The sequence below is a fragment of the Cuculus canorus genome, chromosome 3 (genome assembly GCF_017976375.1).
Source record: "Cuculus canorus isolate bCucCan1 chromosome 3, bCucCan1.pri, whole genome shotgun sequence".
Taxonomy (NCBI): domain Eukaryota; kingdom Metazoa; phylum Chordata; class Aves; order Cuculiformes; family Cuculidae; genus Cuculus; species Cuculus canorus.
This window is the reverse complement of record NC_071403.1, coordinates 48,552,849-48,575,193: the sequence shown is the minus strand read 5'-3', so window position 1 is coordinate 48,575,193 and position 22,345 is coordinate 48,552,849. Positions and strand designations below refer to the sequence as shown.

The following is a 22,345-nucleotide window of genomic DNA, read 5'->3' as shown; positions in this document are numbered from 1 at the left end:
CAAAACGAAATGGGATTCACCACTTAGAGCTGGTGCTTTAAGACGTTTACAGATGGTCACAGGTAGAGGCTATTTAAAGAAATATTTTGTGAAAAATACAGGCAGGTACGTTTGAGGCCGCTTTGGTTGTGTACCCGCAATAACAAACCAATATTACTTGGCATTTTACTTGGATTTCAAAGCCCGTCCTTCCTTCCTGTGGACAGAAAGGTGGGTTTCTGCGAGGCGAGTGTATTCAGCGGCAATGGAAAATGCCAGAAGTATGTAGATAGCTGTTAGCTGCTTGCCTTCTGCTTTCCGTAATTTGTTTTGAAGCAGAGTTTCGCTCGGCCGAGGGATCTGGGCGCTGCAGGAGCTCTGGCTGCCGGCTGAGGCTTCCCGGGGGCGGAGAGGCGAGCGGGCTGCGTTCTGGGGCCGCTTACAAACGCGGGATTTGTAGCGTCTGTAAAAGTTTCACACATGAAGCAAACTAGTTAGCTTGTATAGCGTCACATGATCAAAATATTTTTCCCCTCGCCGCTGCCAGAAGCTATCTATTGCTTTTCAACAATCCCGCTCGTCGGGCAGCGGGCCAGGGCGTGCGAGGCGGCCCCTTACGTGAGCGGCTCCATTCTTCACCTCCCCGGCTGGAGTGCCCTGACCTTCACATATGCAGATGAGCCATGTGCTCCCTCAATGGGAGCTGCCTGCTCGGGAAGAAAGGGTTGGGTGGGTTGGTGGGGTTTTTTTGGGGTTTTGTTTTGGCTTTTTTTTTTTGTTTTTGGTTTTTTTTTTTTGTTTTTTTTTTTTTTTTTCCCCTTTCTTCTTTTTATTCCTTGGAGAGTTTGACAGCCATTCATCCCTGACCTGGGCAGAGGTAACGCAAGGAAATGGGATTCAGATGGCGTGCGGGCAGCCGCACCTGCCGGCCCGGAGGTGAGGAGCTGCTGCTGCTGCTGGGAAGGGGAGAAGGTCGGGGAATGCTTTGTTTTGAACGGCGGTTCTTGACTGCCTGTCACCGGGCTGGCTGTCGAGGAAGGTTTTCTTCCCGTGTGACCCTTCGCATCTTCGAAACAGTGTTATGCCTGGTGTTTCTAGCGGTTTCATTGAAGCAATGGTTTTGGGTTTTTTTTGCATTTAAAATTGTATTTGTGCTAATAAAGAAATATTGTAGTTGTTTGTCTGACATGTTACGTTTTAATTTACTCTATATATCTATATATTTCTTATAAATCCCGAAGCTAACACGCATCACTTGTGATAGTTCCCCCCAACCTGGCACGAAAGTGTTTTCCTGCTAAAAACTGAAGGAGCTTATACTTTTGTGATATTTTTGAGATTTTTGACTTTGTAAAATACTGCTCTTGTTGTTGAACGTGTGGTATGCAAATACAGGGGAAAATAGTTCTATGAAGTATTTTGTTGTGGTTTTTTTTTAAGTATTAAAAACACATTTTGCTTTTCTAATAAACCCCGTAACCAGACCTTTTAATGTTTTGATATAAATAGCAATTACACTAGCTGAGATCCAACCACAATGAAGAACCATTTAAAATCATTCAGAAGAGAACTTCCCAACTTAATTGAGCTCTTCCTTTGAAGAGGAGGGGCTGATTGGGCAGCATCCGAAGCAAACCGTCTTGTGTTTTAGAACAGTTTTCTTGAAGTACTCAACGTGTTGGCATAACTGCCAACATTTAAAAATAAATAATAAGATTTTTTCCAAGAGTTAGCTAGGGATCCGAGGGCTCCTACAGGCTCAGCTCTCAAGAGTTTTATGTGTGAATGCTGGTGACAATTGGCATGTTTCTTGGATTAACTGAGTCCCTCAAAAAGTGTTAGGTTTAGGTACACGGGTTGGTCGTCTGATATTTGGAGTAGCATTTAAGGATTCAGTTATTCATGAGGAACTTGCCAAATGTGGTGCATCGTGAACAAGCAGTGGGGAGGGATTGCCTGCCCTAGGAAGACTTTGCGTAGTCCTCCATTCCAGTTTCTTATTAGGAGGAGGGTTGGGGCAGGCCTGAGTGAGCTGTTACTTTGCTAGAGTGTGTTTGGCAGAATGGTAGATGTGTTCCTCTACTTCTTCTGGAGATCTTAATGTTATTGTGTGTCAGCTCTGTTGTGGGATATGGTTGCTCAAGGCTTTTCCCTCTGCATTTTCTCTGTCAGAGAGCAAGAGATTTATTTGTGGATTATTTGTTTCTGTCTCACTTCTCTCTTTCCCGAAGTTGTACTGCTTTCCTTTATGCAAACATTGTCATCTTTCTTTGCTCCTTTGTCTTGTGATGCTTCTTTTTCCTTGATTCCGAATTCCTACCCTACTCACTTTCCAAATCATTGGAGTGATGGAAAACACATCCTTATTGTCTTCTGTCATTTTACAGTTGTGCGAGAGTGAGTACTGTGATCATGTGTTCAGGGAGGAAATAACTCTTGAGTGACCCTGGTACCTATCCCTTTCCTCTGAACTTACATTTTCCTCTATTCTGTTCTCCAAGAGATGTGTGCACTAAAGTTGTTGGGGAAGGAGTGACAGCAGGGAGAGTGTCTTTGCTAGCAGCTTCCTGTGAAGGTAATCCTAGTGACTGGAGGTCAAGTGACATTGGGGAAAAAAAAAAAAAAAAGCCACCAAAGAAATAAGCGAGTCCCCAGATCTGGCAAGACTTGCCAGGGTAACAGAAGGAAGCATGTAAATAGTTACTTGTGGGTGATAGTGCCAGCCTTGTTTTTTTTTTAGGTTCCTCTAATGCTAATCATCTAACTAATAGGAGTCTTGGAGAAAACGACAAAAACAAAGGAGACAAAACCAAGCCGGAATGTAAATGTTATGTGCACAGTTTCTTTACTTTTTACCTGGGAGGCAGCTGCAATTAAAAATCTTTCTATATTTGCCCAAAAGATATTTGAAAAGGTGTCAGCATGAAAATCACAGTGTGGTGTTGCTATGTATGTGGAAATGTAGAAAAGACAGGAACTGAGGAGAGGAAACACTTTGCGGTAATTGTCTGTATTAAGTAGTGAATGTGATGGGCTAGATGCAGTCTATGCAATTTTATAGTCTCTGGTATTTAATTTCATAGATTTCTTTTCCTTTTATTTCTCCTCAGAAGAGCTGGGCTGTAGATAGAGGCAATGATGGTTCGTTGTTATTCCACTGTGTCATATTTTCTTTGGGGAGGGGGGGATGTAGCTTGTTCAGATGGTAAACAAAGCTTGTTTAAAAAGTTAGTTAAGATTCTGTTGTTCTAGGAAAATACCTTAGGAATCCAAAGAAGAATAAAGGCTAATATCTTCTTGCATGGCAATCTCCAAATTCTGTCGCTTTACGTCTAGGACAACTTAGATGCTTATTTGCAGCAATTCTTATTCCTTAAAAAAATTCTCAGATTTACCTGTGATTGTTATTTATCTTTTATGTTTGAAAAAGCTGAGTCTGATATACCCTGTTTGTTCCTTCTCTCTACTCCTTTGAAATATCCAATTGAATATTTTCTTTTCTTGGGGTTGATGTCGTCCTTGAAGAGGTGGAGGAAGAAAATAGGTGCCTTTCATTAAGGGCTGCAGCTGGTCGTGGTGTCATAACGGAAGTTTCAAATAATATAATACAATTTCTGATGAACTTTTTACTTTCTTGAAGTCCTTAACTTGCATATGGTTTTCTGTCTTAGTCAAGCAAGTTGTCTCAGCCAGGGTGCCAGGAATGGGTAGAACTGCAGTTTTCATCCCTGGAAGTGGGGTTATATATTCTGTCATCCTGAAGGAGACAATGCTGTTATTGTTCGTATTTTTTTCCCAAATGCTTATCTGATACTCAGTATTCAGTAACATGTTTTGTCTGCCATTTTTAGATTAATGCTTGGGAATAAGCATTTTTTTATATTGAGTTCATTCTTTAGACATTCATTAGAAGTTTCAAGTGGGTATTCCTCAGAAAGGCAGTTTTTATTCTTGGTTTTTGAGGATCAGAGGCTGAAACAATAGAGCAAATTAGCAGGAGAGAGCTTGTAATACATAAATGTATAGGAAAGTATGTGGTGAACTAAATGGATATGTCCCTTCTGTAGATATCAAGTCAGAATTGCATTTTGTTGGGGAAAACTTGAAACCCTAATTTGTTCACCTTCCTACATTTTCCTGTAGCCTTTTGTCACACTCTTTGGATACTCTTCTATTGAGTGTTGTATTGCTAAAAGATCTTACCCAAAGAGTGAGCCTAACGGTTGTCTGAACCTGCTGGAAGACTTCACTTCTGCTGAAAAGACCAGTCCCACCCTTTTATTAGCTCCCTGCTGCTTCCCTTGTGTCATATGGTGAGTCACATCAGCTCCCTGATTTGCTTGAAAACTAATCCTGCCAAACAAAACCTGTGAATGGTTAGCTTTCAGCCTGATCATTGAGCTGATCTGATTTCCTGCACCATCTTTCCAGCACAGGGGTAAGGCAAGGGACAGTTCATCTGGGGGTGGGGGGGAGTCAGGGCAGGACAGTCCCTTTTGGTGGTGGTACAGACTTCTATCAGCTTAAACTCATCGTGAGACTGTATCTCAAGTGTAAAATTACTCTGTAAATAATGGTGGATATTTAATTTCTCAATGTTTCTCTTTATCAGGGAATCATTGTTATCCTGCTTCTGAAAAGGAAAGACCCTGAGGCAGAGAGTAAAAGATTACACTCTCCACCCCTCCGTAGTTGTATAGAATACACTGATTGCAGTGGCCAAATAAGCCTTTAGTATCTTTGAAGTACTAGATTTCAAAGGTGAGACTCATCTAACCATATATATTGTAGGCATTTATACCTGATCTTTTCGTGTGGGCTTTTCTTCTCTTTGGTGTAAAGAAACGTCTTGGTGTGTCTTGGTGTGAATCATGTCATACTAAAGTACTGCAGGTCTAATGAATCATGTTCCTAAAGTTAAATATTTTCCCCCTTGCTCTAAGGAAGTCTAAAATGATAGACTCAGGTGTTGATGGCAAAGGGCAGGTGAAATTCATTCCTTCCGCTATTTATAGTGTTTTCAAATCATACAGGCAAATGACTCCCAACTTCTGTTGGGGTTCTGGCCTAACCTTCCTCTCGTTATCTTGCTAACCCATTAGAACTAATAGTTTTAATGCACATTTCCTCGTAAGCTTGATACATTTCTTTTTTTGTTGTCCTTTTTAATAATACGTATTCAGAGTTCTTCCTGCTGTTGCTTTTCTTTTGATATGTTAAATTTCTGCGTGTAAGAACCGTCAGTGTTTCTTTTCAAGCATATTTGCAGACACAAGGCATGCTGGCAAATTTGAATATACCAGGATGAATTTCCAGATCAGTTGACCTTAACGCTTAGGTACGCGCAATTTCCGTACAGAGATGCAAGCTTTTGATTTGGAAATAGGCAGCAGTTTTGTCACAGAGATGCTGCTTCACAGTCCATTGAAACCTCCTTGCTTATCATTTCAGCTGTGGTGAAATGGGCACTTCTGGTAAGGAGCTGCCGTGGTGGTGGTTCTCCTCGCCCAGCACTGGTGTTCCCTGCAGCTTGGCAGTCCTCCTGCTGGTCTTTCCACTGGGTCTGTGTGTGAGGTATCACACAGGACAGCAAACCTGGTGAATACTTTGGCAGTGCTGAGGCTGTGCTGGGCATGAGGAGGAAGGAAGGGACAGTCTGGTCGAGCGATCTCCTTTACCAAGGGAGCTGTTGACCATGGAAGCAAAAAAGGCATGTTTGGAGTGCTATAGACGTATTCCAAAACCCAAGTGTTGAAACCCGATGTAATGCTGGGGGGTGCAGTTGTTCAGAAGTACAAATGAAAACATGATGATAGGTATCCTGCAAAGAGCAGTTCTTGGCAGTACAGTTTTTTACAAAACAGCTATTGAGGAAGAAACACATTTTGCGAACGAGGCCTACCTACACGTCCTGCAAAATTGTTGCTGTAATCCTCAATTATCTCTAGGGTTACTTAACCTTTCTTACTAGAGTGTTTAAAATGCCCGAACTGAAGTATTATTGCTCTTAATAATTTCGCTGACATCCTTGTAGATGAGTGTCAATGCTTTCTACTTCTTGGAGGCTGACATAACTGGTATTTCTGTTTGCCCCCTTTTAAAGAGAACTTTCTCACAAACAGTGACAATTTATTTGGCTTGAGCTTGGGTTTTCGAGCTCAGTATCCTTAGCAAAGTTGCTTGTTTTCAAAAGATGTTGAAAAGTATTTTTTAGTTTTATAGTTTGTGTATTTTTTATGGTTCCCTTTTGTAGTTCAACTAGTGGCATGCATTTTAGATGTAGTTTTTCCCCAGAGCATGTGTGAGGGCTGGGGGGAAAAGCATGGTTTCCTCAAGGTTGACTGAAATGTTTTAACTTCTATAGCAGATGAGGTGAGAATGAAATTGTCAGGACAGAGACTAAATTATTGAAGCACTTGACTGTTTAAAGTAACGGGAGATGTACTATAAAAGGTGTGAGTCTACCAGTCAAATGTGTAAACAGCACCTTATTCTTTCCTTGTACCTGATTTCACACCACTTGCTTTATATGAGAGCCTAAATCAGTGTGGGAGATATCTCAGCCATTCTCAAAGTGTTAGTTTATGATGCCTTCACCAGAAGAATAATCTATTACCGTATAGGACAGCAGAGAGAAAAGCATTTGCAAGGAAGATTAATTGAAGTAATTCATCACTTTAAAATGAAGAAGGTTCATCAAAGAAAAATAAAAGCTAAGTATTTTATGCGCCTCTATTGGAATTTGATAACCATTTCTTTTTCTAGAAAATGTATGTGGACTGGGCACCTAGTGCTTGTCTACACAAGGACGTTTAACGGTACAACTATGTGCTATAATTACATGCTATAATTATACCAATATAACTCCCTATGAAGACACTCTTGTACCAGAATAAGAGTTTTCATGTTTTGTCTTATTCTGCTTCCAGTGCACGTAAGCTTAAGTGGGAAAGGGTACTCTTATACTGGAGTAAGTTTCCATACTGAGCTAGTTATATTGGTATAATTATGCATTTTTTCCTTCAGTGTAGCCGAGTCCCTAGTGCCTTTTCAGCTTTGAACTTTAGTTAAGAATTTCTTGGTTGTGATAAGTGTCTAAGCACTTTCATAGTATATTTTTATAATGGAACTTGGGTATTTAAACCAATTACTTAGGCCAATTAACAGCTTCCTGGGTTGTGGATAACAATAGGGTATAAAAGGGATCAAAATTCATGTTCCTAGCTGCTTGGATGTGTCTGCATTTTTTTTCCCCCCTCTGTGGTTTTACAAATATCCAGTGTACAACGCAACAGGTGGAATAGTCTGTGGCTGCCTAATGAATTGTGTTGGACTCTTTTTGTCTTTTCTTTCTCATTATTCCTCAAGTTTTGTTGGACTGTGGCTCTAATTGCATGCATCTCTGTGGATCAGAGAAGGAAGCTTCCTTGATGAAGTTGGAAAAAAAAGCTTCCAAAAATATTAATTGTTTGGAGAATTGCTGAAATTTTATTGATCTTCATACAAGACAGTCAGGAGTATAGTTGACTTGATGGGCACAAATTGTACAAAGAGTAACTCAGACTGGCTGCAGAATGAGAGGAGGGTACAGGTACTCTGTCGATATGTGATGCAGTTGGAATAAGGGCAGCGTTGTATAGAATATGTTTGGTAGGGGTGATCTCTCTTGCCAGGTTCAGTGAGAAGTGGGTACTTGGAGAGGTGCACATGGGTGGAGAGGCACACGGATGGTGTTTTGATGTTGGCCGTCTTCTCTGGTTCTCTTCTGCCTGTATTTCCTTTGCGGCTTAGAATATAGGATGTGTCATCCTTACCTTCACATCTCTTCAAAAATAGAAATATGTAAGCATGTCTTCAGAGTATTTTAGCAGTTTCTGCAAATATCAACATAAATTCCTTAGAATAAATTTTTCTTACCTATCTTTTTTACTTCTCATGGAATGAGTAGTTTGGAAAAAACCTCCCTTTTTTTGGTCCTCTTTATTTTCTTTTATCAATATTTCTACTATGTTTGTAGTGTTACAATATGCATGTTGTCTCATTGAGGCGTATGACTTCGAATGAAAAGCAAATTGCAGAAACAGGAGAAGTCTTAAAATAAAATAGGGATGATGTAATGCTGTCCAAATTATAGAAGAGCGAGCCTGGAAGGGAGATTGGGAGGTCATTTAATCCATCCCTCTGCTCTGAGGCAGGATAAGACAGACCTAAACCATTCATGACAGATGTTGCTCTGTCTTGTAGTAGTAAAAAACTGAGCAGGAAGGAATTATTTGTGTGTGTACTTCCTCCCAACCCCAAAGCTGAACTTCGTATAGAGTTGATGTGAGAGGATATATAGATCCATGCAGGATTATATCAAGGACCATAGTTCTAATTTCTGGTTTTTGGAAACTCAGTGCTTTCTGTCAGAATAGTCTAATGCCGTTTGTGTAGTTTTGAGTGTAATGCCCGTTTCTAATTTCCACTGGTAGTCTGTTGTTCAGGTGTATTCCTTCCTGAAGTGATTCTTTTTCTGTGCTAGCTTTGTAACCAGTGTCTCATCTTCCTGGGCATTGAGCAATTTAGTTTAAAAATGTGCAGCGTTTCCTTTTCATCCTTGACAGTGTTTCTGGTGTATAATCAGTTTCAGTTTTCCTTTTTTTATTCAGTTTCTTTTTCTGTGTGAAAGAGCTGAGCAAAAAAAGCTAGGGGTAGGAGTGTAAAGGGAGAAGGGGAAGAATGTATTCAAGAAATCATAGTACTTGGCAGAAGAGCTGAGTTTAGCTGAAATGCCAGGTTAGATATGAAATGAATGATGCGGCTTTAAGAAAAGATATTTTTTCTTTGAAGAATAAATAGAATGTACGTTTCAGAGTTTTAAACATGGTATCTGCAGCTCTTTAATCCTAAATTGAAGTTTGCAAATGACTGTCAGATGAATAACATCTTTCTAAATTGAACAATACCTAAAATTGGAATTGCAGATACTCTGTTGCTAAAATGAGTCTTTCGGCTTGTTTGCTCTATTTTGCCTTTTCGTTATATCAGCTGAGAAGCATCTGTCTTTGCTGCTAAATGACCTCTTCTGACTAAACCAACTGATTTTGACAGTATGAACCGTCTTCTGCCTTCCTCAGCTGCAGGAAGAGGCTACTGTAAGTTACACCTTTGGAGAAGGGAGAAAAATTAGTTGTAATTATACTCAAATTGCTGTTGCCCTCAGACGTAGTTCACTTAGATGTACAGGAAAGATTCCCATACCTGTACTGCCTCCATGTTTATAGAGGCAGTAATTTCTTCTCTTTCTTCTCATTTAATCTGATTGTTTGTTTGAATTCTGTTGTACATATGGTAATTTTAGGAAGTTGGGAATACTGTATTTTTGGTTGTGCCAAAAAGGGGCTCATTAATCCTGCGTATCCTCTCTAACAAATAAATGAGTTCAGTTGAAGTGCTTTTAGGAGAGCTATGTTGGTGTTTCCACATGACGACTGGTGTGGGCTCTTAAGGACTGGCAAATAAGTGGTAGGCATAGAAGTGGAAAGAAGCCAAGAGTTTTCAGGCAGACAGAATTTGAAAAAGATGGTTTCTGCTGTGGGAGAGGGGAGAAAATTCTATGAATATGGCATAGTCAAGTTTCTTGTTAAATGATGGGTTTTGGATGAGAAATATTGAAGAAGTAGATCAGCTTTCTAGGTTTTGTATTTCTCAGACCAGATATGTCTCAAGTGGTGATTTTTAATTTAATTTTAAATAGTGTGATATTAAAAGGGAATCATGATTGCTTATTGAAAGACATGCCTTCTTTGTATAGAAACCAAAAGTTCTGGATAGTAGCTGTACTAAAACCATGCACTTATTTCTGAACATCCCAGATAATTTATTGCAGAGGTGTTTATACTCATGATTAAGCCTACTTTTCTGTTTTTGCTCTTACCCATATGCATGTGTTACATGACTGTGTTTCTTTGTGCTGAGATTCTCTAGGATGCTTCATAGTTTGCTGGTTTTGTGGAATAATTTGTCCCTTTTGGAGTGATAGTGAAAAGAGCAATGAAGACTTAGCAACTTCTGCCTCTTCTGAGCGAGAAGTAGGTGAAAGTGCTAGGGTTAAACCAGAATCTGACTGGTCAGAATTTTTTCCCTGAGTGAGCCATAGGGAACTTTGTATTAATATCCAGGTATGTTTTTAGAGGTCTATTCTGCAGAGTTCTGTGGGAGTCGTTCCCAAATTCTCTGCAACTTTTTAAGTTTGTTTAAAACCTGTGAGTACTGGAGCTGATAATGTTTCCAAATCAGCAGAGCTTTTATTTTTTTTGCTACCATTATTTATCTTGCTTACAGAATATGTTTGTATAAATACATATATGTTGATCTAAAGAGAAGTATCTTTTTTTGCTTGTAGAAATTGAAGTTTAAAGCTGAACAGATAGAGAGTTTTTGACTTGCTCTGTGTGTTTCAGAAGGCTGCTACTTGCTAAGTACAGTAATAGTTCTGTTTGGAATTACCCTGTTGCAGGGTGTTCTCACTACCACCGCTTTTAAAGGGAAATTTACAACTCCTGTAATATTTATCCTTTTAATTCTAAAATCCAGATGAAGCATAATCCCAGGAGTGTTGTTTTGCTGTTGCAGTGTAATCTTTTTCAGATGATGCATGATTTAGTTGGAAACAAATTAGCAGCTATGCATGCCTAAAGAAAGCAATTTAATAAACAAGATTTTTGTAAGACCTAATCAGAATTGTAAAATGATACTTGGGAATCAGCTACATTATACAAAAGAGCTGGTGTAAAAGTAGGCATGTGTGTGAATTCATGGTTTCCAATCACATTGTTCTCTGAAGTAATAAAGGGGCTTTGACCTTCGGTCTAGTGCTTATTCTAACTTATTACTTAACTATTAATTTTTTTTGATCAGTAATGAAAATTTCTACTTAACTGTAGTTTGTTCTGGTTATCGATTTTTTTTTTTTTTATATTAAGTTAAAATTTTTGTTTTAACTACTGGAAAAAGGTGTTTTTCTGATGCTTTAAATCACCTGCTGCTGGTGAATTTTTAGTTCTTTTGCTTCTTCCCAGAAGGCTAATTCCATGCTCCTTACAGTGTCTGTGCTGATGAGGAAGATCATTATGAGTGCAAAATAATCACAGGCAGCTACTTGCCAAAAATCGGTTGCTCCAGCACCACAACGTGGGTGTCTAACCCCAGATTCATTATCTGTATCTGGTTGACCCTTGGACTGAGCTGACGCTGCTGGTATGTCTCTAACTGGGACAGTGGATTTTTATGATGTTAAACCAACATGATACAGGAACCGTTATAGAACAGTCGTTAAAAAAAAGATGAACTGATTAGTTTCCAGGTAACTATTAGTATTTTGCATTATTTACAACAAAGTTTTTTTAGTCTCTACAGGAAACAGTTTTAACATAGAAAGTATGCTACAAGAGGAACAGTTTCTTGGCAGCTGAAGAAGTGACAAGGCTTCTGTTACAGAGCTGAGTTTGCCTTCCAATTATCCTGATCCTAAATATATCTTTTAGGAATTTTGCATATATTGGCTCTAGCTAGGGGCTTTCCCCTGTTTTCTTATTTAAGACCATTGCTTACATAATCGTAATAATGAAGAGAAGTTAGGGTTGAAAAGAGAACACGCTAGATTAATGAGTAAGCTACATGCTGTGAAGCTAGAAACCAACAAATGCAGAAAGTCAGTGCTTTACACTTGCTTTTAATGTCCCAGTCTGTTATCATTTGGTGTGACGTGATTTTTCTCCTTTTTCTGAGCTGCTTTTCTTCCTGCCATGGCAGAGGAATGTGACTCTTAAAGCTATTTGGCAACCATTTCTCAGTGTGGCCAGCACTTTCTGAGCTTCCCTTAGTTGCCATTTCATGCTATGGCTCTGAAAAGGGAAAGCAACTTAGTGCTTTTGTTTTCCCGGTGGAGTTTTCCATTCTGGTATCCCGTTATACCTCTTTATCACAGTATCCTGTCTATTTTGTTGTTTTTTTTTTTTTTTTTTGTTGTTGTTGTTGTTGTATCCCCCTTCCCTGCTCTGATTTTATTCATCATGAAATTGAAGACCTGCAAAAAGAGAAGAAAATTGCATTAGAGTCTTCAAACCAAAGCAACTTATGCTGTGTGCCTGGAAGAGAGTGGCAGCGCACTTTGCAGAAAGGTGTGGAAGACAAAACTTTGACAGAAGTCAGGGATGACAGTAAGAGCTGGAGGGTGGGGGAAGGGAGGAATGGGAGGAAGGAAAGAGGGAGGCTGAGCTTTCTGGAGTATCCTCGAGATTGTAGTGCAGTCTGGACTCTGATTTATTTTGGAATTGTGTTCTGGTAAGGTTCATTACAAATGGCAGCAGTAGGTACAGTTCAGTTTTTGAAGAGTTGTCTTTTGCTTTTTTTGATTATAATAGTATAATCTCAGAACATGGCCTAGAAATTTTAAATATGTTTCATCCAGGAGTACTTGGTGAAATCTAGTGCATAAGGTTGAATTTGAGAAGTAGAGGGGTTTATTTTTGGACTTCTCTTAGAAATAGGTCAGTTTCTCAAAGGCATTAATACTGTTCCAAGTGATCTAGCAGAAACTTAAGGGTTTTTTTGTTTTTTTTTTTGTTTTTTTTTTAATGTTTCTAGACACCTTTTTCCTATTGAAGGTAGGCTTCTGAAAATTTAGAGTACGTTGTTACAGACTACAATGAGACATCTCCTTTTTGAAAGCTTCTAGATTTTTTTCTCCCTTAACCAACTCAGTTCTGACTCCTAGTCCTGTTTCTTGTTGGTAATAACTGACATCAGTCTCTTCAAAGTCTTCACATCTTGTTCCCTGTTAAGAGCGCATATACTGCTTGTTATTAGGAGAGTGAAAACCCAATCACAGAAAGGTGAAGCGTTGCGCTCGTGTTTGCATAGCAGATCAGCTGCTGAGCCAGGAATAGAAGCCCTGTCTTATGACTCAGTACCCTAAATGCTGCTGGCCTGTGCTGCCTCTTCAGAGCACTGTTCTCTTCTGAGAACGTAGTAGCGATGGGTATGGAAGTAGCTACAGCAAGTGTAGGAGCATTGCCTCCAACTCTGACAGGGCTTCCTGGCTTATACATACCATAAAATACTTGCGGAGAAACAAAGTTTTCTAAAGGAGCTCCCAGATAAGTTCTGTTATGTTTTCCTTTGCTCTGCTTAAAACAAACAAAAAAAATCTAGTGAAGAATAGCTTTCCAGAAGGTTGTGAACATGGAAAAAAATTCTGCATATTTGAAAGTCAAACTGTGCTCTACAAATAACCTTAAGAGTGGCCTGTGATTAAGTCTTTTGTATATTCAACAACAAACTCATTTTATGCAGCCGCAACTATGATAAAATTGAATTAAATGAACCTGCCTCTAAGAAAAGAGACTGAATAGCTGAGTAGCACGTTATTGAGTAAATGGAAAACGAGGAGGCTGGCTGAAATGGCTGGGATATGGTTTTAACATTCCATCGGGTGAAAGAACAATTCTGTGAAATCACTGTATTTGTTTCCCCCCTGCCTCCCCGCCCTCAATTTTTAAATAGCAGCGCTCTTCATACTGTCAGAATTCAGTGTTGTGACACCCCTACTCAAAAGTTATGACAGCAGTGTAATGACAGCTACTGCCTCTTGAGAATCAATCAGGCAATTAATTTTGTAAATGAAATGCTGATTATACAAAGCTTCACATGAGAGGCCCAGTGATTAAAATCAATTTAACAAATTGTTTCAGGTGGGGCTTGATTAATAATTTGCTATAAATGCTGAAGATATATGACCAGCATACCTTTGTGTGTGTGTGTGTGTGTTAATATGGAACTATATATAACACTTGGAGTGGAACAAATCTGCAGCTAACTGTATGTACTTCTGGCCTGTGACCTAGCTGTGGTTGGTAACACCTTTTTGTGGGGACACTGTTCTCCCCAGCGTCCATAATGTCACTTGCTCAACTAGTACCCTTTCCAGCAATTAAATACATCTAACCTTTAATTTTATTTGTACTAAGGAAGCCAAGTAACTGAGGAAGTGTATTCAGATCTATAATACTTGCGTCTACTTGAATATTTATCAGGTTTAGGAAGATTCTTCTTTAAAATTTGAAGTGGATGCGGATTGATTTCTTTTATTCCTCTTCCCTCCCCCTCTTTTGTCACTTACTAGTTTTCAGAACTTTCTACATTTCCTTTTACTACTCCAGTACTTCTCTGCAGGGAGCCTTCCTGCAGAGCTCCCCTCATTCCATTTTGAGGCTGCTCTCTGCTGCTTGCCTGACAGACACTATTTTTAGTACATCCTTTTCTGTCCATCTAACCCTGTGTTTGTATAAGAGCTGTACAAAGTAGGTAAGGAAATTTTTTTCAAGTTCCAGATGGCAGCCAGGCACAGTGAGTGAAGGTGTTTACTTGTCTAGGAAGCTGAGAACCTCATTGCCAGACAAAATAGAAGTAACTGGTATTCTGGGTGGGGCTTTTCTTTTTTTAACTTGAGTTTTCAGGGTTTATGAATGGATTTTTCTCTTCCTTGTTGAGCCATGCTATTGGCCAATGAGGAGGCCTTAGGGCTGTGTGACATCCTCTGGTGAATCTATCCTGGGAACTTCAAGAGACTCTTTCCTTGCTTTCTGCCTTGCTCTTCTGCTGATGGTTACTATTTTGGTAGCAGAAATGGCAGACTAAGAACTGTGCCTGTCTCTCGTGTGCTCCTGCACCAAAGCTGTTTTGTTGGTGCAAAAGCCACCCTACATGGATAGTTCTAAGTTCTGATTCTGGACTGTGGATGAAAGTAGCTAAAGCGTGGTCACAGTCTGGCAGCAAGCTGGAGAAGCAGCTGGAATCAGTGATTTGTATGATTGCAGATAGGTTTGCTAGAAGATGTGTAAAAACCCCTAAATTCTGCTGCACTAGAAATTACTTGTAACTTGCTGGGGAGCACTTTTACTAGGAGACTAGGATCTTTGGAGCATCCAAGCTGGAGAAAACAAAAGGCAGAAAGATAATTCCCAAGTACTCCTGGAAGAAGTTTGGAATTAGTAAAGTGCGTTACAGAGGAAGGCTGTTTCAGTGTGATAAGGACAGATGACATATCTTCAGTTGAATACAGAGCAATACGGGTATTACCTGTGTGTCAGTAGTTGGCAGCAGTAAAAGCAACTAACTTGAAAGGCAGCAGTTTCGAGTTGTATAGCCATGTGAACCTGTCAGAAATATAGGATTGTTTTGGCCCTCAGGTGTGATATGTGGATATAGTTGTCTTTTGATGTTGTCTTAACCTTTCCGTGCACTCATAGTGGCAACTGAAGAAGTTAGTTGTGTATACTTCACTAAAAACAGGTTTATTTTCTTCATTGTGTTCATTGTGATTTGTTCCTTTAGTAGTTATTTAGGTTTATTTATCTCCAAAATAACTAGAGGATGACTGACTCACCAACCTTGCAGTTTTCAGGTTGTATTTAAGAGGACCCAGAAGCAGACTTGAAAACAGGCATGTATACATCCTTCTCCTCCACCCCACAGAGACTTTTGCTGTATAATTACTTATAAATGTTCTAGTGCAGTAGCAGTTGATTTTTGATGAGGCATAGCTTTGATTTTTCTCTCCTTCCCCTTTTTCCTTACTTTCTGTTTTTGGTGGGAAATCATCTTTCTAACACCTCCCTGCAACAGACAGTGTACAGAGCCTTTAAGAGAAGTAAAATTGCTATTTTTCTTAAATCTTTGCTAGTATGTGTTTTATTTACTGAACTTCCTTCATCAGGGGCATATATTGAACTCAGCTCTTTGTTTTTGTTTGTTCTTTGTTGTGTTTATGCAACTGACATTTTAATTTAGAATTTAGTAAAGTACAGACATTACATTTTCTGTTTCAATAAAATAGGAAGCATGTTTACCAATCACCTCAGATTTTAATATTAGTGTAAGTCAGAATTTAATGCTCTACTTTAATACTATTTAAATAGTTGATTGCATCTTTCTTAAATGGATATTAGAAACACATATAAGGAGAGTTGTGTTTTGATAGGCTTTTGTTGTGTAAAAACGTTGGCTGAGGAGTCCTTGTACATGTTCATACAAATGGTGGCATTATCTAGGAATGGATTATCTTTTCCCCAGTTGCGTTCTCATGCCAGCTGTGTCATTGTATTATATTGAATACGTGTGATTATCTCTAGCGATAAATTTGTAACTTGATGTCTGACCTAGAGCTGAGAGCTCCATGCCCATCTTTCTTGAAATGTTGGTAACTGATTGTCAGCTGTCTTTATTATGAGGTTTCAAGGCTTTGGTATTAATAAAGAGGCTTTTTTTTTTTTTTTTTTTTTTTAATACGGAGACAGAAGCTTTGGCTGCAGATCAATGAATAAACACAGAGTTATTGTATTCAGTAGCTTTAGGACTTCGAGGGCAAGCCTACTTGAGAATGTTGTGCTTATGTTTGTTATAGGCTAAATGATGTAGCATTAGTTGTTGGGATGTGCTGTGGCTCATAGCCCCTTTAAATTGCAGCATTTGCTGTTGCCAGCCAAACCAATGCTTCTTCCAATTTCTTTTTGTTTACGCAAACAAAAAAGTACACTTTCACTTGAAGAGTAGTTATCTCTCATGTGAATACTCTTGTAGTGAATTATTCTGCGTGCCTTGTATAAGAGAGCTATCATCATATCTGAATCCCACTGTGACCTTTGTAAAGTGTGAAAAGAACCCCACCTCTAACGTCTTGAGGCAGGGAGGAGTGGGAAACAGTCTTTGAAGAACTAAGTCATGTTTTGGGACTGTGACCAGTGCTGTTCATATTCATAAATGTCTTTCAAATGTAGGTTTTGGTGTTAGAAGTGAAACATACATTGATGACTTAAGAGTGCATATATAATGCATATGTAACATCGGTAATGTCCGAAAAGGAAGAGCTGATATATCTTGGTCAGACTGCTACTCAGGTTACGCTGGCATGCACCCCAGCCTCAGGTCTGACTAGAGACATGATATGTAGGAAAACACTGTTTAAATGCCGAGAGAAAATGCTATTTTTTTTTCCCTTTCACTTTAGAAAAGGTAAAATTGAATCTCCAGGTACTTCACAATGAGGTGGTTTATTTGGTTGTATTGGCTAGGAGGATGGTAGAAGTGGTGGTGATACTGAGTTTACAAGTGGGTGTAGAATAATAATTTTTCCACATATAGCAGTGATGCTGAATTTATACATACATCTACATAAAACATTGGAAAAAGGAGCAGGTAACAGAAAAAAAAGTTGTCAGGTACTATTTGTAGACACTGTAGGCTTTTCTGCATCCTACCTTAATGGTTGGACTGTCAATCTAAAGACCAGGACTGAAAACTTGGCCTTGTTGAAATCATTAACAAACTTTCCATTGGGCTGTTTAATGCACTCACAAGGTATGTAATAGGCAAGAACTTTTCCAAAGCCTGATAGTACATGTGCAAATGAATCTGATACTGACACAAGATAGGCATTATAAGAAAGGGGTTATAAATTATAATATTACTGTGGACTGGAGCAGAGGATGAAACTGAGGTATTTGGAGAGACTGCACGTCTGTGCAAAGTTTAAATTAAATGCAGCAACTTGAAGAGGAAGTGCAGAATTGGAAACAAAAGGCTGAATCCATTCAGGCCTGTCTGGCAGAATATAACAGTAAAAACAGTATGAGCAAACACTAGCTGAATTGGTAAAAAGGTAATGTGTATATTGGGAGTAAAATAATGCTAGAGAAAATTTGGACCCTTCTGTAAAGGAAGATAAAGGAAATAATTGGATATTGATGACTACAATGAAACTAAAATAAAACAAAAAAAGTAATTAAGACTTTGTAGTACAGCATATAATAGAATTAAGTAAAGGCATGGAAGGTGCCATCATCCATTCATGGTCAAACATGCCCACTGGGTTTTGGAATTTAATGCAGTTACAGCAATACTGTCATTTTCAATAAGTGTCAGGGAGCAGGTGCAGAGAGATTGGTTGTTGATATCTACAACATGAAGAGGTTGGTACTTGTCATAATCATCCTGTCACCCAAAACTTGCCTTTGAAAGCTGTTGGAACCAATGTTAAAGAAAATATTTGAACTTCACAAATGTTACAGGAAGCTTCACGTAAGGTTATAATACATATTTGTCAACTAAGAAATCTTTCTAAATAACTTTTCAAAACATTGTGGATGAAAGAAGCTCTTGCTATAAATGTGAAACTTTAAAAGAATGCTAAATCTGAAAAATGTGCATGTGTGAAAGCTGGAAAAGTTTGTAATTATTTTACCACCACTGTATAGGATATGCAGTGCTGGGTGAGTAGCTGTTTTTTCTGTTCAGCGTATGGCTCCAGGTCTTTTTTGTTGTATGGTGTTCTGAAGACAATTTGTTTTGTTAGAGAGTCTTCTATTGTATTGATCATGGTCATATTAAATTCTGAAATCACCTCTCTGGTGAAGGTATGATGATTATTTTTTTGATTTCTACAGTTGGGAAACTGAGGCATTGCTGTAGGAAGTTTGAATGGCCTGTTTATGATGACTGTGGGTTAAATATTGAGGAATGTACAGCTTCTGAAAAAACCTTCAAAGCACATCTCTCACAAAATGCCAAAGTAGTTGCAGTTGTAGATAGGCAGCATTTTCTGCTGTTTAAATGCCACGATTTCAAGTCAGAAAACGAGGGATGCATTAAACTGGCAAATTTTTAAATTTTTTTTGTTTTAGTGAAAAATTGTGGCAGATGCAGGGGTAGACTCCAGTTCTGCCTGAGCAGCACACAGCTACCCTCGTGGTAAGACCGTCTCGCAGTTTGTTCCCTACCCATACGATAAGTGAAGCATTTGGTCTTACAGTGCGCAACAAGCCCATCACCTGCTGCTGTCCACTGGTCTGTAGAGCAGGCACATCCGCTGCCTGGAGGACAGAAGTGTGACTGTGTATTTAAAGACTGACACAATTCCATCTATGAAGGAGACACATTTAATGTTGCAAGGGTAAACTTAATTTTAACAGCTCTTGACTTCTGCCATGGTAAAGTTTCTTAAGCCTGGGGAAGAGCTAGCTATTTGGTTTTGTTTTGCTGTCTAGAAAGTTGGTAACAGCCAGAGTCACTGGTAGGTGTCTTACCTGTGCAGCACAGCTAAAGGTGGATTGGAATCTAATCTGAAGGTAGTCAATTGCCATGCTCTGTAGGGACCGGCCAGTACTTGGGATGAGATGTGCTGTCTCGCTGGGTCTGTCTTCTCCAGTCCTAAAGATGAGCAGAGGACACTTCTGTACTGTTTTTTCTTTCCCTGATGCCTTGGAGGGAGAAGGGAACAGGCAGCACTGACAGATAGGGTGGGTATCTCTGGGTTGTCTCAGTAGTTTGCCTGGGGATATTTACTGTTCTCTGTCTGGCCTCTCATAGTCAGTATTGCCAATCATCGATCTTGATGCCTCAAGAAAGTCCACAGTGAGTTCTGAGTACGCCCAGGTCCCTTGTTACCCATGCCCTATGACCACGGCCGCCTCAGTTTCAGCATCACGTGGATCACCTACAGAGTGGGGTTACGGCAGTATCTTGGGCTCTTTATCCTCCCACCTTTCTGAAGTGGAGGGATGTCGTCTGAGGGAAAGGGGAGCAGCTCTCTGGAAGATAATAAGGAGAAGCAAAGAGACAGCAGGCTGGTGAGAAGAAGGGGAGGATGGGTGAAGTGGCAGTGAGGCTCACTCTTCTAACACACAGAGAAAACATACACTGCTTGGAGGCCACTACTCCAGAGGACAGGCTCTTCGGCCTGTATCCATGTCACATCCTGACCTTGTTTCCACCCTTCAACTCTTCCTGCCTCACTTCTGTCTCCACTGCTTTTTTTTGCCCATTGTCCCTGGTTTTGTGTCCGTCAATTTGAGGATGCCTCTGTACCCCTTGTAACTCCTCTGGTGAGGTCTTGCTGTGCTGCTCACATACTCCCGTTTCTTCCTGCCCTACTCCTCATGGCCTGGTGACATTCAGGTGCTCTCTCTTGACAGAGGTGCACGTTTCCCCTTTCCTGAATGTGTAGCATCACCCTAGCAAATTAAAATTCTCTGCCCCAAAGCATGGTATTCAAGAGGTATTTTAAAGTGTTTTATATAAGAACATAAACGATGTATTTTTCTGTGACCTCATTCTAAGACATAGCTGAACTGTTTCTGCTGAATTTTCCAGAGAATTTCAGCCTCAGGCATACATATGGCCTGGAAAATTTCAGCCTAAACGCTTGAAGTTTGGCAAAGTTTCTGTGCACCTGAAAATAGTCTTAATAATGGGAAGTGTCATACTTTCTGGCTGTGTAGTTGTCTGCATTGTTTATAATTATGTTTAAGTATAAGATGCGGAACCAAAAACATTATGCGCAAAATTAATTAAAATTGAATTTGAGTAAATGTTGTTATTGGAGTTGAGACCTGCGAGTATTGCGCTGAAACAGAAGGTAGTTGGGCTTCATGAGAATCTCTTGAAGGAAACTCAAGGCTTGCTTTGAGGAAGGATTTATATTTGAGGTGATGAATATGACAGATGATGCACAGAATGAATGTTAAAACACATAAATAAACATAGGTAAAGTATCTTTGTCTATAGAATGAAACTTAAGTTGTCCCTTCAAACAGTGTAAGAAGGAATCTCTAGTTCATCTGCTGAACCTTTGTGTTGATGTTGTTTTTTGTTAAAAATGTGGTGAGAGTCCATAACGGGGAAAAAAAAAAAAATCAAAAAAATATGAGAGTTGTTATGGGTCAGATGGCCTGAAGTGGTCAGGGAACCATTGCTTTTGAAAAGTGTTAAATATAAATAGTATGACCAGGGACATTTAGTGGTGAAAAATAGAAACTGCTAATCTGGCCACAAAGAAGCTAAAATATAAAGGGAAATCTGCTGAGTAATACTCACCCAAAATTAGAAGTGAGTGTGCAGTTCGCTGTGGTGGCAAAAGAAGGCAGTCCTCTTCTGAAGCAAATGGAGGTGTTGTGTGAGGAGAAGGTTGTCATTTCCACCTCCTCAGGTGTAGTGTGTCCACATTGGGAATACTCTATTTGGCTTTGGTGATGTTCCCGGCAAATAGGTATTAGTAAGCGTGGGGTGAGCCAGTGAAAACAGTGAGAAGGTCTGAGTTATTTATTTGCAGGAAAGAAATAGTAAGAACAACATATAGCAGTTCATTAAGCAGTGACTACTTTGGAGAGCGCAGAGTTTGTGTGTATAGGGGAAAAAGCTGTAGCGTGTTAGTAGTAAAAACAGCAATAATGAGAAGAAACAGGGATCGGAGGGAGGAAGTGTTATTTATTATCATAATAACTATTACATCAAACTGTAATAGTCAAAAAGGACTTGTAGAAGTTGTGTTGCACAGGAGGCTATAAAATGAAACTGGCCAACACTACTCTGTAGGAAAACATGTAAAAATGTGCTAGGCATCCTACTCATTGTGGGAGGGTGGGCTGGCAGGGTGAATTAATAGGTCTTTTTCCTGGGGAGGGAATATGTCTTTTTCATGAAGATGAGATTATGATAGGCTTTTTAAAAGCTTCCCCCCGCCCTTTCTTCCGTGAATATAACCGGCACTCAGCAATTAAAAAATGGATGTCATATTCACAATACAGTGCTTCGCTTGACAAAGTATGATATTTTTTCTAGTTCAGTTAGTCCTCAGTAATAAAACATGAGACTAATACCACACAATGGTTGACACCCATCCTGAAACTGTTACGGTGCTTGGTAAGTGCTGCCAAAAAGTCTAAAAATAAAACTTCCCTCCCTTGCCTCCCCTCCCCCTCTCTTAGTGATTGCAGTTTGGATTTTCTGAGGTCTGTTAAGGAGGCAAATAAACTTTCATGTAAAATGTGAGTTATGACTTGCCTTTTGATCTGGAAACTTATTAATGCACATGATAGCACTGTGAGAATACTGAAATACACGTTCTGTATGCGTTTCACTTCTTGGAAACTTTATTTCTTTCCACTTTCCCATTTTTTAAAGTATGAAAATATACATTTCCTCAAAGTTAAATGGCTTGTCCACTACTTGTGTCTCTCTTGACAGACACGGTTTTATTTAAACATTACAGTCAGTGATGGTAATCGGTCGACGACAACATGCTTAATTATTTCTTAAGCTGAAATTTGTTGGGCGGTTTTTCTGCTTGTTCTGTGGGCAAGAGACAAACTTCAGTTTGAGTGAATAATAATAATAATAATAATGACAACAATAATAATAATAATTGGAAGTCCCAAACTTGCGTGTCAAAAAGTCATCTAATTAAAATGAAAAGCAGCGTATAGTACTTTGCCTGTTTGTATATCAAGTCAATAGTTGATGTATAAAGTATCGAGAAAATACAGGTACA

General features: G+C 39.3%; 1 protein-coding gene across 8 annotated transcripts in view; it reads left to right on the top strand.

Moving 5' to 3' along the window:
- The window catches only part of ARID1B (AT-rich interaction domain 1B), a 336,332-nt gene that overhangs the window by 10,325 nt on the left and 303,662 nt on the right, over positions 1–22,345 (top strand). The window lies entirely within an intron of this gene.